Here is a 17,098-nt window from a genome sequence, read left to right on the forward strand (position 1 = left end):
CCTCCAAGAAATTTCATTCCTTGGCCATGTTGTGAATCCTAAAGGTATTATGGCAGATCCAAGCAAAGTTGAGGCCATTCGGTCTTATCCAGTACCCACCAACCTTAAAGAGGTACAGCGGTTTCTTGGACTAGCCGAATGGTACCATCGATTTGTGCCGAATTTTTCAAAAATTGCAGAAACCATAAATGCTCTGAAAAAGAAAGGGAAAACATTTAATTGGTCCGATAAGTGTCAACAGGCATTTGAGCAGCTCAAGACATGTTTGTCTTCACCCCCCATTCTCAGTCATCCAAATCTGCAACATCCTTTCACAGTATACACAGACGCTAGTAGCACGGGTTTAGGAGCTGTGTTAACCCAAAGAAAAGAGCAAGGAATGGAAGAAATTATAGCTTATGCAAGCCGAAGCTTCAACCCAGCAGAAACAAACTACTCCATCACCGAGAAAGAGTGTTTAACAGTCATCTGGCCGTTAGAGAAGTGGCAACACTACCTGGAGTACAGAATGTTCACAGTTGTGACTGATCACTCTGCCCTTCAGTTAATTTCTGCTTGCAGCTATATTTAGTAGTAGTAGTAGTAGTAGTAGTAGTAGTATGTATGTATTCTGTGATAGTTTTCTTCAGGATTCTTTGATGAATAAAAAGAAAAGCATTTTTTTTAAATATAAATATTTTCTAACATTATAAACTACCGTTCAAAAGTTTGGGTCAGTACATTTTATTCTTTATTTTTTTTAAGAAATTAAAACTTTTATTCAGCAAGGATGTGTTTATCCAGATAAGAAGTGATAGCAAAGATTTAAATTTGTTAGAACATATTTATATTTTGAATAAATATCATTCCTTTTAAAGCTGCTGTTAGTAAACAGAACTGCTTGTGTCTTGTGGAAGAATATTTTAGCCAGAGCTACTTCTCTCTGTTTATGTCTATGAAGAATCACAAAGATACTGGGTTACTCCACTACGGTACCTACTCAAAGCATTCTAAAATAATCTTTAGTATAATCTTCAGTCTTAATATAATCACTTATTATAGGTGTACCCTAGTGATTCAGGACAGGCTAAAAACATGGTTTGGAAAATGGATTCATGTTGTACTCACTTTTTGTAAATTTTGAACACAAAATAAGTTACGGACCACAGCTCTGATTGGTTGTTTCTTACCGGGAGTGGTATATTTCTGCAAATGGCAATTGTCAGGGTGCGTGATAGACAGAGGACTCAGAAGCAGAGTGGAGAAAAGGAGAATCTTTATTCTTGCCACAAAACACAAAATAAGAGATCTCCGAGCTGGCCGGCACACTGGGGACCACTCGCGCTGCCGGATCTCCGAACTATGGATCCTTAGACGGGAAAACAGAAGGTGAGACTGAGACTTGGACTGAGACCATACAAAACATGGGCAAAGACAAAACAATCTACTCACAACGACAGACAGAATAGCAGAGACATATAAGGTGGGGGAATGAGCGACAGGTGGGTAAGAAGGAGCTTGTGATCCGCACAACCCCGCCGCGATCAGCGCTGATTGCCCAGATGATGAGCCTAGGAGGTGGAGGGGCAGAGGTCAGAGGCTAAAGAGGGAGCGAAAGGTGGGTTTAATCTTTGAAAAGTGGAAAACCGGGTGGATCCTTCTAAACTGAGGGGGCAAATTGAGTCGTACTGACACTGGACTAAGCACTTTGGCGATGATAAACGGTCCAACAAATTTGGGTCCCAGTTAATGTGAGGGCAGTCTGAAGTTAATGTCCTTAGTTGACAACCAGACCCTCTGACCACACATTTAAAGTGAGGGCTTAGTACGGTGACGGTCCACAGATGCCTTGTTCCTCTCGCCAGTCCGAGTGAGGGCTTCTCTGGCAATCCTCCAAGTATGGAGGCATCTCTGAATAAACGCATGCGCGGAGGGAACAACAGCATCGGATTCTTGAGAGGGGAACAAAGGTGGCTGGAAGCCTAAACAGCACTGGAAGGGAGACAAACCCGTAGATGAGACCGGGAGGGAGTTATACGCATACTCTACCATTATCAACCTGGAACTCCAAGATGACGGTTCAGCAGATGCCACACAGCGCAGGACTCTCTCCAAATCTTGGTTTGCACGCTCGACCTGACCTTTAGTCTGCGGTTGATAACCGGAAGATAGGCTCGCAGTAGCCCCCATCTGTTGACAGAACTCTGTCCAAAACCTAAACACAAACTGGATCTCCCTTGCTGATGGCAATTTGGGGAGGGTATAAAATGGACCGCCTTTCAGAACCTGTCCACCACAGTGAGAACTACCGTCTTGCCGCTAGATGGAGGCAAGCCAGTCACAAAGTCCATCGCTATGGGTGACCAGGGCCGCGAAGGGACAAACAACGGCTGAAGTAGCCCTGCTGGGGGTCGACTGGATCCCTTACCTGCAGCACAAATTGGACAAGCAGACACAAACCGTCGAGCATCCTGCGCCACGGATGGCCACCAAAACCGCTGCTTGATTAACCTACAAGTACGAGTCGCTCCAGGGTGGTAAGCTAGACTAGAAGAGTGGCCCCACTGAAGTACGCTAGTTCGGACTGACTCGGGTACAAAGAGCAGACCCACTGGGCATCCAGTGGGAACAATTATTGCATAGTACCACGCGGACCTTGGACTCCACCCCCCAGGTGACCGCAGCCACAACCCATTCCGGATGCAAAATGACCACAGGGAGGGTGGGACTAGCCTCAGCATCAAAAACACGCGACAGCGCTTCAGGTTTACCATTCTTAGAGCCCGGGTGATAAGAAATGGTAAACCTGAAACGTCCAAAAAATAATGCCCAGTGAGCCTGCTTAGAATTTTATTCTCTTGGCGATGCGAATGTACTCAAGATTCTTATGATCAGTCCAAACGATAAATGTAAATCACGCTCCCTCTAACCAGTGACTCCACTCCTCCAGGACCAGCTTGTCAGCTAGTTACTCCCTATTCCCAATGTCATAGTTCCGTTCCGCGGGAGTTAAACGATGAGAAAAGAAGGCGCAGGGATGTATTTTCTCGTCCGAAGATGATCTTTGAGACAAAACTGCCCCAACCCCCACCTCCGATGCATCCACCTCCACAATGAACTGACGAGATGGGTCAGGGGTCATTAAAATGGGGGCCAAAATAAATCGACTCTTAAGGTTCTCAAACACAGCTTGGGCCTGCGACGACCAACAGAATAGTTTTCTTGTGGAGGTTAAATCAGCCAAAGGAAGGGCGATCTGGCTAAAGTTCCGAATGAACCACCTGTAAAAATTGGCAAACCCCAGAAAGTGCCGGACCGCTCGACGACTATCTGGGGTGGGCCAATCAGCAACTGCCTTTACCTTAGCGAGATCCATTAGGATACCTTCAGGTGAGAGAATAAAACCCAGGAATGGAACCGACTGTGCTGGACATGATCATGCTAATTCTGGGGAAAAATCAGGATGTCGACGATATAAACAAAACAAACCGATCGACCATGTCCCAGAACATGTCGTTGACCAGTGCCTGAAAGACCGCCGGGGAGTTGGAAAGCCCAAACGGCATAGCTAAATATTAAAAATGCCCTGTATGGGTGTTAAAGGCGGTCTTCAATTCATCCCCCTCCCTAATCCGAACCAAGTGATAAGCACTGCGAAGGTCCAACTTTGTAAAGATGGTTGCCCCATGAAGGAGCTCGAAGGCCGATGACATCAATGGCAAAGGACAACGATTCTTTAGTGTGATGTCATTCAACCCCGATAGTCAAAACAGGGGTGCAACGATCCATCCTTCTCCACAAAGAAGAACCCCGCCCCGGCTGGAGAGGATGAGGGACAGATAATGCCTGCTACCAGAGAATCATGTATATATTAGGTGGAGAAGTGCTAGGCAGCAGGTCAATCGCACAGTCGTGTGGAGTGTGGAGTCAGAGATGAAGCTTGGGACCTACTGAAAACCGCTCTCAAATCATGGTAAGCCTCTGGTACAGGTGAAATGTAATCTCCTCAGCATGATTACCAGACAAAGTTAATGTGACAAACTGGGTGGTGTGATTGATATTAGTGAGATGGGTGCCACGAAGGTTCCTGCCAGAAATAGGTTCGGCCAGTGCCTCGGCCAAAATCCCCAGACGTGTTGCCAATCTGGAATCCATGAAGTCGCCCTCCGCTTCAGAGTCAATCAATGCCGAAACCTGGAAAACAGGTCCCCCAAACTGTACTGAAGCTTGGAACTCTGAACGGCCACCAGGTGGCAGGCGAGTTGTAGTGATGCTCACCATGCACTCTCCCTTGCGTGAAAGGCGTCACTCTGCCACAGACCACTTGACCCGCCTCACCGCAGTACAGACACAGCTGATTATCCAAGCGACGGCGTCACTCTCCTATTGTCAGCCATGCTCTCATAATCTGCATAGGCTCCCCCTCCGGGAGGATGCATCGTTGAGACATTGTGTCACATGCTGCTCCATATGGGACCCCAGGGACATGTTCATGGGGAATCCCCTCCCTTCGGTGCCGAGAACGGAGAGTAATCCGGTCGTCGACCCGAATGGCAAAGTTGATTAGCCCATCCAAGCCAGGGGGAAGCTCTAGTTAATAGATCTCGTCCTTCAACTGCTCAGCCAGGCTGTGGAGGAAGTGATCCCAGAGAGCCTTCTCATACCAGCCACAGGACGCGGCGAGCGTGTGGAACTGAAAGGAGTAACTGGACATGACTGCTCTCCCTGCTGAAGCAGCGACAATGCTCGTGCTGCTTCAATACCGTGTGCCGAGTGGTCAAACACCTTGCGCAGCTCCTTTGAGAATGCCTCAAACGACGCACAACAGTCATGCTTGCTGTCCCACATGGCCGTTCCCCACTCTCTCGTTTGACCTACTAGGAGAGTGATGATGAACGCCACCCTGGATTGCTGCGTGGGGAAAAAGGAAGGCTGGAAAGTGAAAGTCAACGAGCACTGGGACAGAAATGACCGACATAGGTTGGGCTCACCCGAGTATGGAGCAGGTGGATTAAATCGCGGTTCCGCGTGGTGAGGAGCAGGTGGGACAGACGGGGCAGCTGAAGGGCTGGCCTGCAGCTGGTCAAGCCATTCTACTAGCTGGTTGAATTGGAGGGAGATCTCCGGTAGGCGCGACGAGAAGCTGCGATTTCCTCCTGCTGTTGACCCAGAAGAGAGCCCTGCTGCAGAAGAGCTCTGCGCAGCTCTGTTTCCTCTGCTGAATCCATTTATGGTGAGTAGATTCTGTCAGGGTGTGTGCTAGACAGAGGACTCAGAAGCAGAGTGGAGAAAAGGAGAATCTTTATTCTCACTACAAAATAACATAAACAATAAAAAAATGCTCTGGCGCACACAGAGATCTTCAAGCTGGCCGGCACACTGCGGACCACTCGCGCTGCCGGATCTCCAAACTATGGATCCTAAGACGGGAAAACAGAAGGTGAGACTGAGACTTGGAACCATACAAAACATGGGCAAAGACAAAACAATCTACTCACGACGACAGACAGAAAAGCAGAGACATATAAGGGAGTTGGGGAACGAGCGACAGGTGGGAAAGTATCAGCTTGTGATCCACACAATCCCACCACGATCCTACCGAACAGACAGGACAACACAGACCACAGGGGAAGCTGAGACGGCACTCTGCACCGTGACAGCAATAGGACCACTGGGAGGAGCCAGAGGAGCTTGATTTTTTTCACAGATTATCTGTCTCATATTCTACTGTCAGGACATAATGACAGGTTAAACAAATATGTAAAAAATACATTTTTACAAAAGTTACCTACTGCAGCTTTAGACTTTTATTAATCAAAGAATCCTGAAAAAGTCTCACAATTTCCAAAAAATAAAAATAAATAAATAAAAAGTGGCAGCACAACTGTTGCCAACATTGATAGTTTTAATAATAAATCAGCATATTAGAATGATTTCTTAAGGTCCATGTGACACTGTATGCTGGCTGATCGAAATTCAGCTTTGCATTACAGAAATAAAATATTTGTACATTATTTTTTTTCTCTCATTCTCTCCGAATGGATTAGATCGGACTATCGAACAGCTGAGGCCTATTACTTACATAGGCTATGCAGTTTCTTTAAAGTATCCCATTTTTCAGTAAAATATAAAATATTTCCTCTTTCTCTTTGAATGGATTAACTATAGCCAAGAAAGCTCCCTTTATATCACTTAAAGCTGTCACTCACTGTTAGTTAATCAAGACCTCACAAAGTTAATTTATAATAGATGAATATGTAATTTGGTCATAACGTCTACACTCTTTTATTGTAATGAGAGGGTTCATGAGCTTGCAGAACTCAGAACAGCTTGAATGAATTCTGTCTAACTTAAATGCCAAAGATTGGTCATTATGTTCAAGATATCAAGAGATTTGTCTGTGATTGGCGATATCCTATTTTTACATCTTCAACTGAGGGTGCATTTACTTTCGTTTGAGGGTATTTAGCACCGCCTAGCACCCCTGTAGAACAGAGCCTGGTTTCTCAACCATTTAAGTGTGCTTTGCCCCAACATTTATATTATTTACATGAATCCCACAAACTGGAAAGAGCACATATCACACCTCTGTTCATTTGCACTGCCTACCAATAGCTGCTTGAGATGAAGAGAATACAACTCTTCACTGTAGTCATCCGGTGGGGATCCACTTTCCTTGATGTTTTGATATGTTATGCTGTACATTATCATCTTATCTTTCATGGATGTTGCCTTATCTGATGTTCATCAGATACCAGTTTCTGTGCAAACTTTAGCCTGGTTGAAAAATGCCTTTGGTTAGGGTAATGGCACACCACAGGCTGATCAGACCCGGGTATGTGTCACTTAGTTACATGGTCATTTGGCAGCCCACACTGTGTCCATCTGCTTCAGCCACAGCTAGTGGCTACTTCTTTCGGCAACAGTGGCAAGTTCCCTGACTATACTCCACTGGACCTGTACACTATGCCCAACTCCTTCAGCATCATTATAGTGGAACTAGCCACAAAGCCCCTACAGCCCACTTCCACCTGGTACAGTATACTTTCACTGTCCAGCCCCGCTTTCTACCTCAGCTGCCAAGTTTGGAATATTGCAGCTTCTTCCTTTAAAGGATCTTGTTAATTGCCTCTTCCCAAGGGACTGTCAATTTGACTGTTACGACAATCTGGCTGGAGTTGGGCCAGAGAACCAGGTCTGGGCACAGACTGGTGACTGCAATTTCAAATGGGAAAGTAAATCTGTGGATAAAGTCATCTTGCATCTCCCATTCCCTGGCTATAATTAGTTGGCCTGCATCAGGGGGACTAAGCCCACTTTTCCTCCCCATTCCCTAACAAAACACTGCCTTCTTGGTAAGGTATTCTTGACATTTGGAGGGATTGCATTTACCTTGATACCTACCTTGATACTCACTTGGCCTCTATCGCTGCCGCCAAGCCCTTCAGTATGTGACTGTACAGTAGCTTCATGTTTACTTTCCCTGTGTACTTGCCTGGATCTCATTAATATTGAAGAACAAATTGAAGCACCAGAAGCAACCCACACATTCCAAGTTATCTTTAATTGAAAAATATACATTTTCATGAAATCATAGGCTATATGGTTGCAATAAAATTTTAGTTTACGATTTTAAATGACATTGTTTAAAAAAATGCTTTATTGATTGAAGTTTCATAGATGTTCAGTTGTTATCCTTTCATTACTACATCACTTGTGCAGTGAGAAATCTATAGAGGTAAAATGTATTCAGGCCGATGCTTTATTTATAATATGCGTGAAAACCAATGTGATTATTTCTGAAAACCCTTTATACACCTTTAATATACATACTTAAGTGTAGAAACGGAAATGACACACTGTGGTACAGACAAAATATTTTGAGCGTCCCTTTTTCTGTCTCTTATTGTCCTATAAAGAATAGTAGTTCCTTAGTAGTAGTAGTACACAGTTGTCCCTTATTTTCATTTTCTGAAGTTGGCAACCCAATGTTAAAGTTAATACCAGATCATTTTAGAATACTGTATAGGATGTACGGAATATTCTTTAGTTTTATGCAAAACAGAAATACAACAGATAGGATATCAGATCTCTGTCATATGGCGAAAATAAATGCAAAAAATATATATATACTTTTTTTGCTTAGTTGTGTTTGACACAAGAAAGCTGTAACTATGTATCTCGGAGGGATCATATGATGCCATTTCAAGTTTTCCTTTCTCTTTGGAGTGTTACAAGCTGTTCATGAATAGATAAGGTTCCTAAAGTTGCAAAGACTAAAGTCTCAAATCCAAACAGATATTCTTCATAAAAGTTAAGACTCATCTACGCCCTCCTAATGCTAAATCTAGTTTAAACACGCCCCCACATGACTACGTCACTGTGTGGGAATATTTGCAAAATTACGCCCAAATGTTCACACAAAGAAAGTAGCCGACTCTCACCATAGTATTGTTGTTATCACCGCCTCTATGTCGTATAGACACTGTGTGTTTCATTGTGAAGGCAAAACCACTTTGTTTGGCCTTGCAAAAGTCAAAGTCAAAGTCACCTTTATTTATGTAGCGCTTTAAAGAAAAGACATTGCATCAAAGCAACTGAACAACATTCATTAGGAAAACAGTGTGTCAATAATGCAAAATGATAGTTAAAGGCAGTTCATCATTGAATTCAGTGATGTCATCTCTGTTCAGTTAAATAGTGTCTGTGCATTTATTTGCAATCAAGTCAACGATATCGCTGTAGATGAAGTGACCCCAACTAAGCAAGCCAGAGGCGACAGCGGCAAGGAACCGAAACTCCATCGGTGACAGAATGGAGAAAAAAACCTTGGGAGAAACCAGGCTCCGTTGGGTGGCCAGTTCTCCTCTGACCAGACGAAACCAGTAGTTCAATTCCAGGCTGCAGCAAAGTCAGATTGTGCAGAAGAATCATCTGTTTCCTGTGGTCTTGTCCTGGTGCTCCTCTGAGACAAGGTCTTTACAGGGGATCTGTATCTCAGAAAGAATCAGAATCAGAATCAGAAAGAGCTTTATTGCCAAGTATGCTTATGCATACAAGGAATTTGTTTTAGTGACATAAGCTTCCAGTACACAGAGACAACAACACAGACAAAAAAAAAAAAAAAAAAATTACAAATTGGCAAATAAATAAGTGTATAAACAATTGTGCTATAAATGATAATGGAATAGGATTGAGTGAGATGCAGGAATGTTCTAGGATGGAGGGTTAACAAATACATATAAGGATATTGCACGTTTATAAGCATAAGTAGGGAACATTTAACTGTTCATGAGGTACGTAGATTGCCTGGGGGAAGAAACTGTTCTTGTGCCTTGCTGTTCTGGTGTTTGCGGCTCTGAGGCGCCGGCCAGATGGCAAAAGTTCAAAGATGGGGTGACTTGGATGTGAGGGATCCAGAGTGATTTTCTGAGCCCTTTTCCTCACTCTGGATGTATACAGTTCTTGAAGGGTGGGCAGGGGAGCACCAATAATCCTTTCAGCAGTCCGAACAGTTCTCTGTAGTCTTCTGATGTCTGATTTTGTTGCTGAACCAAACCAGACAGTTATTGAAGTACAGAGGACAGACTCAATGACGGCCGAGTAGAACTGTTTCAGCAGCTCCTGTGGCAAGTTAAACTTCCTCAGCTGGCAAAGGAAATACAACCTTTGCTGGGCCTTTTTAACAATGGAGTCAATGTGATTGTCCCACTTCAGGTCCTGAGAGATGGTGGTTCCCAGGAATCTGAATGACTCCACTGCAGTCACAGTGCTGTTCATGATGGTGAGTGGGGAAAGTCCAGGTGGGTTTCTCCTAAAGTCCACGATCATCTCCACTGTTTTGAGCGTGTTCAGCTCCAGGTTGTTAAGACTGCACCAGACAGCCAGCTGCTCAACCTCTTGTCTGTAAGCAGACTCATCACCGTCCTGGATAAGGCCGATGACTGTAGTGTCGTCTGCAAACTTTAGGAGCTTGACAGAGGGGTCTTTAGAGGTGCAGTCGTTGGTGTACAGGGAGAAAAGCAGAGGGGAGAGAACACATCCCTGAGGGGCACCAGTGTTGGTGGAGCAGCTGTTTGATGTGAATTTCCCTAAGTCTCACTAACTGTTGCCTATCTGTCAGAAAGCTGGTGATCCACTGACAGATAGAGCTAGGAACAGAGAGCTGGGTCAGTTTGGTCTGAAGGGCTGTTGGGATGATGGTGTTGAATGCCGAACTAAAGTCCACAAATAGGATCCTCACATAAGTCCCTGTTTTGTCCAGATGTTGCAGGATGAAGTGCAATCCCATGTTGATTGCATCATCCACGGACCTGTTTGCTCGGTAAGCAAGTTGTCCTGGTACTTTAGTTGTCCTGGTCTCCGCTGTCTTTCAGGGCTGTAGATGTCCTTTCTAGGTGCTGATCCAGCATCTGGTCTGGATGCGTACTGGATCTGGGTGGCTGCAGTAACCCTCTGATCTGGATACAGACTGGATCTGGTGGCTACGGTGACCTCGGAATAAGAGAGAAACAGACAAATATTAGCGTAGATGATGTAGCAAGAACATAGGGTGTTATGGGAAGTGTTTCCGGTTCCGGTTCACCTAATTAATGCAGCCTAAAAATCCTTTAACGGATTTGGATATTAAAAGCATATTAGTATGTTATGTGTAAGCCAGGTTAAAGAGATGGGTCTTTAATCTAGATTTAAACTGCAAGAGTGTGTCTGCCTCCCGAACAATGTTAGGAAGGTTATTCCAGAGTTTAGGCGCCAAATAGGAAAAGGATCTGCCGCCCGCAGTAGATTTTGATATTCTAGGTATTATCAAATTGCCTGAGTTTTGAGAACGTACCGGACGTAGAGGATTATAATGTAAAAGGAGCTCATTCAAATACTGAGGTGCTAAACCATTCAGGGCTTTATAAGTAATAAGCAATATTTTAAAACCTATATGATGTTTGATAGGGAGCCAGTGCAGCGTTGACAGGACCTGGCTAATATGGTCATACTTCCTGGTTCTAGTAAGAACTCTTGCTGCTGTATTTTGGACTAGCTGTAGTTTGTTTACTAAGCATCCAGAACAACCACCCAATAAAGCATTACAGTAATCTAACCTTGAGGTCATAAATGCATGGATTAACATTTCTGCATTTGACATTGAGAGCATAGGCCATAATTTAGATATATTTTTGAGATGGAAAAATGCAGTTTTACAAATGCTAAAAATGTGGCTTTCTAAGGAAAGATTGCGATCAAATAGCACACCTAGGTTCCTAACTGATGACGAAAAATTGACAGAGCAACCATCATGTCAGACAGTGCTCTAGGTTATTACAAGCAGAGTTTTTAGGTCCTATAATTAACACCTCTGTCTTTTCAGAATTTAGCAGTAAGAAATTACTCATCATCCAGTTTTTTATATCGACTGTGCATTCCATTAGTTTTTCAAAAGAGGATGATATTGTCATGCCTGGAGCTGCTCTGTGCTGATTGCTGAGGAAATGCATCAAAATCACTCTATGGATCACCGGATTGGCTTTCACTGTGAACCAAGAAGAGTGTAGCCCCGCCACGTCTTTCTCAAGCCTGCCATGTGATGCTGTGTGCTCCGTTGTGAAAGAAAAAACTACTTTGTTTGGCCTTCCAAAAGAGGTCGCAACTAGAAATCAGTGGTTACGTTTACAGCACTGTTCCAGAACAGTTTAAACCAAATATTCAGATGTGTGCAGCTCATTTTATGGAGGGCTATTTCCTGAACCTGGTAAAGTAGCCTACAATGGCATCTAAACACAATGGCTGATGATTCAAACGTGAGTTTTGAGCAGTGTCGAGTAGCGCTTGTTGTTTGTCATTTCTCTGAACACAAATGCAGACCTGGAACCTGTTTTTTTTTTTTTTTTACGTGGCGTGATAAGCGATGTGTAATAAATAAAAAATAATAACTCATTATAATCAGTAATTATGCCCCCACTGGATGCAACAAATGCCTCGTTTGTTATGGGGTATTTTGGTTCTGTCTCGTCGTGTCGGGACTTGGCATCATGGTATAGTAAGGTGTGTAACTTTTCCATCACACGCTTGAGGTACTCGGTCAGTCACAACAAACTGGATAGCTAGTCAATCAGAGCACACCTCGCTTTCCAGACCGATGAGCTTTGAAAAAATCTATGCTTTTTAGAAAGGCGGTGCATAGACGAGCAACAATAATGTACATTATTTGGAAAATTTTTTTTGTTGTTTAACCATTAAGTGCATAAACACATTTCATTACAACAACTACACAAATAATGTTCTTTTTAGCAATGCCATATGACCCTTTAAGGTAGCATGATGTAACCTTGCTCTCACTTGAAATGTGTCCCCACATTAAGTCCTTGAATTTGAGGGTAATGGACCTGGAAAGTCCTTGAAACATTCTTGAATTTGAAGTTAACCAAGGGAGGGGCTGTCACGAGGAGCATGAGTTCCGAATACCAGGTCCGAGTGGGCCAGTAAGGTGCAATCAACAGGACCTGTTCTTTGTCCTCCCTGACCTTGCACAGTGTTTGTGCGAGCAGGCTTTTTTTGAGAAAGTGGGTGCCGCCAGCCGTTGGGCCAGCGGCGGAACAGAAACAAACATAAACTGAAGATTCTCCACCCGGCCCTCCTCCGTGTGGTGCTGCCTCTGCCAGCTCCTAAAGAGCAGTCTCCCACATCTCCGAGTTGCCCATGTCAGGGCCGCTTAGTCATCTTCCTCAAGGACTTCGCAGCCGGAAGTGACACGGGGGGGGTCCTGCTCTCCTGCACGGGGCTCGACACGCTGGCCTCGAAGAACTCTCAGCACGTGGCGGAGCTGGCGTGGAGGACAAAGGGGGGCGCCCACGGCGACGAGCAGGCTGAGGCACTGCCCACGACAGAATGGTGGCAACCGGAGGATCATGTCGGGGGAAGATGTGCTGAATGGCCTCAGTCTGCTTGTGCACCACCGATAAACTGCTGGGCTAAGTCCCTAGACATTGTCGCCGAACAGGCCTGCCTGGGAGATGGGAGCATCGAGAAAGAGGGCTTTGTCGACGTCTCTCATTTCGGCCAGATTCAGCCTGAGATGGCGCTCCTGGACCACCAGTGTGCCAGAGCGGCCGACAGCTTACAGGCCTTGGATGGGAGACGCAGACGATTCGTCACCTCTTCATGCAACTCCGGGAAGAAAGGAACCGGGGCAGAATGAGGTTGTGAGCAGCGCTCTGCGGAGAAAATACAATTGTCCAGCCGCAAGGACTCTGAACTGGGCGTTGTAGTCATCTCCAGCCTGATACTCACGGCTGCCCGGGCAAGCATGGCCAACAACTCCAAGTCAGATTCGGTAGCAGCGACAACACCCGAGGGGGGCAGCCCCGCTGAATCCTCATCCTCAGATGCTAATAAACCATCCCCCGATGCAGCAATCGACATCTGATCCTCGAGCGGCGCACCGAAAGACACACTGGGGCCGCTGTGAGACGGCCCAGCAGAATCAATTGGCAGCTGCACGGGACATCCGCTGTGGGAGGAGTGAGAGGTCCATGGGGCATGGCCCGGCAGAGAAGCTCTCACTGTAATCCTCAGATCTCCCAGAGTGCCAGCCAGCAGCCCCCTTGCTTGAGCCAGAGAGACCGGGATGGGCGGTGACAGAGGGGTCTGCTGCACTCCCCTTGAGGAGTGAGAGACGTGATCGCAGCGATGCCATGTTCATAAGCCCACAATAGACACATGTATCATCCACGAGCACAGCCTCAGCGTGTTGGACGCCCAGACACTGCAGACAACGCTCGTTTGTAGTAACAAGTTGCATCAACTTCTCGGCTCCGAAGCAAAAATCTAGTGTGTGGATGGACCTGCCACCTATTTATACCCGTGGGCATGAGGAGTGGCTCAGGTATGTTAAATCCACTAGCCAATTTTCATTGGCGTTTTCTCTTAAACTCAGAGATGATTGGCCTCCCAAGTGAGACCCCATATGTTGCTCTACATAACTCGCAGTGACCGACAGACAGGGAACCCTGAATACTACTTATACATGTATTTGTGCCACATTGCAAAGCACATAGTCAGAAGAGGGAGTGTTCATTTCTTAAAGGGGCCACATCTCTATTTCACTCGTTACCTTGGTTCAGCGATAGTAAAGAGTTTATTATGAAAGTCATGTTTAGTGATTAAAGATAATTAATCATGAATAGATTAAAATATGAAGATACTTCTCATAATAAATAATTTCCAATCAGTAGCCCATTTACAATGTAGGTAATAGTAGGTCACTCTTAAACTGGAATTTACTATTTGTGTATTCACTTGGGTTTACAGCAATTATAGTACTTTTATGGAGTGTAGCAGCAGTACCATATAATTCAGATCATGTTATTAGCTAATTGTTAATTGCAATATGCAAAGCAAATTAATTAAATTTAGTAGTTTTTAGCAGCGGAAGCAGGAAGTATATGGTTGCAACTTGCATGAAATTTCAGTGACTTTCAAATTAAAATAGCTGCATTATGCATTGCATAGTTATTCAGATTGCTAGTTTAGTGAATTCAGATGCAATGTTAGAAATATAAGCAACTGTCTGCATGGCAATTCAGTTATCATTGTTGCTAATAAAGCAGCGGCGGCATAAAGTACATTCAGTTGCATGAAATTTCAGTGATAAGATAACGCTTGGATGGTAGTGAACTTTTTAGGTGAAAGTAATTTTATTACTTTGCTTTTCAGCTAAACAGGGTTTATAGAACTCTCAGAGTGAAAAAAAAAATATTATTTGGTTGTTTGGTTGTATTTTTGTGCAGCAGTATGCATAGTTATTCAGATCGCAGTGTTGCGAATAATTAATGTAATGTAACTTCAGAATAATTAACAACAGCGGTTATAGTAAAATCTATAGAAAACACTTGTGCCTCTTTCTCACCAGCCTCTGTCTCCTGGCTTGCTGTTCCCTGCTCTCTTTCTGTCACTTCTGCCTCTATATGTCCCTCTTTTTCTTCCTCTATCTCCATCTCCTCATTTGATCTATTACTTTCCACTCTCTGTCCATCTAGGAACAAGGCTAAATTTACTATTTCAGCATTAATCTATTATTTTAACAATCACTAATAATCTTGCACCTAATCAATAAGTCCACCTTAAATATTGATACAAAAAGTATAGTAATATAGTGATTAATATTATTATTACTGTTGTAGTTGTTGTTGTCTAAAATTGAACACCTTTGCAATGTAAACAAATGACAGACTACATTTGTTATTCATATCCTTCACACTGCACTTTGATGTCAGGCATATTATGCATTTTTTATTGACATTGATATTTTTACATTTATTTCCAGAAAGATATTATTGAGATTACAGGCTAAAGTGTTCTTGCTGTTGTAAACACTGTTGCTATTGTAGAAAAATATTTGCGTCACATTTAAAATATAATTATACTTTAATTCATTTCTGAATTGTTTTTATTTTTATAATGATAATTCAGAGAATGAGAAAATCTGAATAAGCCTTACCAGTGTTGTGATAATTATTTTTAAGGCACTCTATGTGTTAAAAAATAAATATGCACTGTAATATAATAATAGTTTAGTCAAATAACATAAAAAAGACCAGACCCTTCGATGCCTGTGAAACTTTTCTCCCTCAAACAGCACGCTAGTGTTACTTCTGTACTACAGGCTTGTAACAATGTTCGTATGACAGAGAAGAAAGGAGACCAGGGTCGGCTTACTGAGGCTTGTGGGAACTTTATTGTCCGTAAACAAAGAATACAAAAAAACAAACTTGCGCCACATGCGCGTCAATAAATAATCCACTTTCACTTTGGCTTCTCGCGTTCCGTCTGCTGCGTCCTCCCACAAGCCCTCAGATCTCTCTCCCGTTTCTGGAAAGTGGCCGGCTTAAATACTGCTTCCCCACGCCCATCACTGAAATGAGAAGCAGGTGTCACTTGTCTCTCACTTAACCCTCTTACCATCGCTGATCTCTTCACCCTCTCTCCCGTTGCAGACCTCGCTAAACCACGCCTCCCCCGCCACAAGGCTACACACAGCAATATAAACAACATATCTGCATGTTCTCACATCACATTGTTCTTGTAAAATAATAAGTAAATAAACATCAAAATCACTTCGCTGAGAATGAAACACCACTTACCAGCTGCCGCGGTGTTGAAAATATCCTCTAGCAATTAAAATGCGCGTGCGGCGTGAGGAATCGTCCCGGTCGAAAAGTCGAAATAATTTTTTTTATTATTGTTCTGCGTAGTTTGAAGAAATGTTTAAAAAAATATTTATCCCGGATATATATATATATATATATATATATATATATATATATATATATATATATATATATATATATATATATTAAGGTTCGCTGCGTTCGAAATTTCAAGATGTTGGGAAATGACAACCGTTGTTGATGCTTTATTTTTCTTTAAAATTGCCACTGTATAGAATGGATATCTGGGGTTATGTTTGTTTTCTTCTAAAAGAGATGATAAGTAATCAGATCTAGCAGTTTTTAATGTTTTTCTGTAGGATAGGTTGCTTTCCCGCCAAGCAATACGAAATACCTCTAGTTTTGTTTTCCTCTAACTGCGCTTCATTTTTCGGGCTGCTCTCTTTACGGTGCGAGTGTGCTCATTATACCATGGTGTCAGACTGTTTTCTTTATCCTTCCTCAAGCGTAAAGGAGCAACTGTTTTTAAAATGCTAGAAAAGAGAGAGTCCATAGTTTATGTTACATCATCAAGTTTTTCTGAGGTTTTGGGTATGCTAAGGAATTCGCCTACATCAGGAAGATTACTTACAAAGCAGTCTTTTGTGGCAGAAGTGATGGTTCTACCATACTTGTAACAAGAATTAGAATTTACAGTTTTAGCTATATGATGTTTGCACAAAACTAAATAATGATCTGAGAAATCATCACTTGGCTGCATAATTTCAACACAATCGACATAAATTCCATGTGACAGTATTAAATCTAGAGTATGATTTTGACAATGAGTAGGTCCTGAGACGTGTTGTCTAACCCCAATAGAGTTCAGAATGTCTATAAATACTGATCCAATGCATCTTTTTCCTTATCAACATGGATGTTAAAATCACCAACTATTAAAACTATTAAAACTCGGATGT

At 43.3% G+C, this 17,098-nt stretch overlaps 1 protein-coding gene across 1 annotated transcript in view; it reads left to right on the forward strand.

The window, feature by feature from the left end:
* Nucleotides 1-17,098, forward strand: part of mrc1a (mannose receptor, C type 1a) — a 183,401-nt gene that overhangs the window by 79,816 nt on the left and 86,487 nt on the right. The window lies entirely within an intron of this gene.

The sequence above is a fragment of the Carassius auratus genome, unplaced genomic scaffold, assembly GCF_003368295.1.
Source record: "Carassius auratus strain Wakin unplaced genomic scaffold, ASM336829v1 scaf_tig00216727, whole genome shotgun sequence".
Taxonomy (NCBI): Eukaryota; Metazoa; Chordata; class Actinopteri; order Cypriniformes; family Cyprinidae; genus Carassius; species Carassius auratus.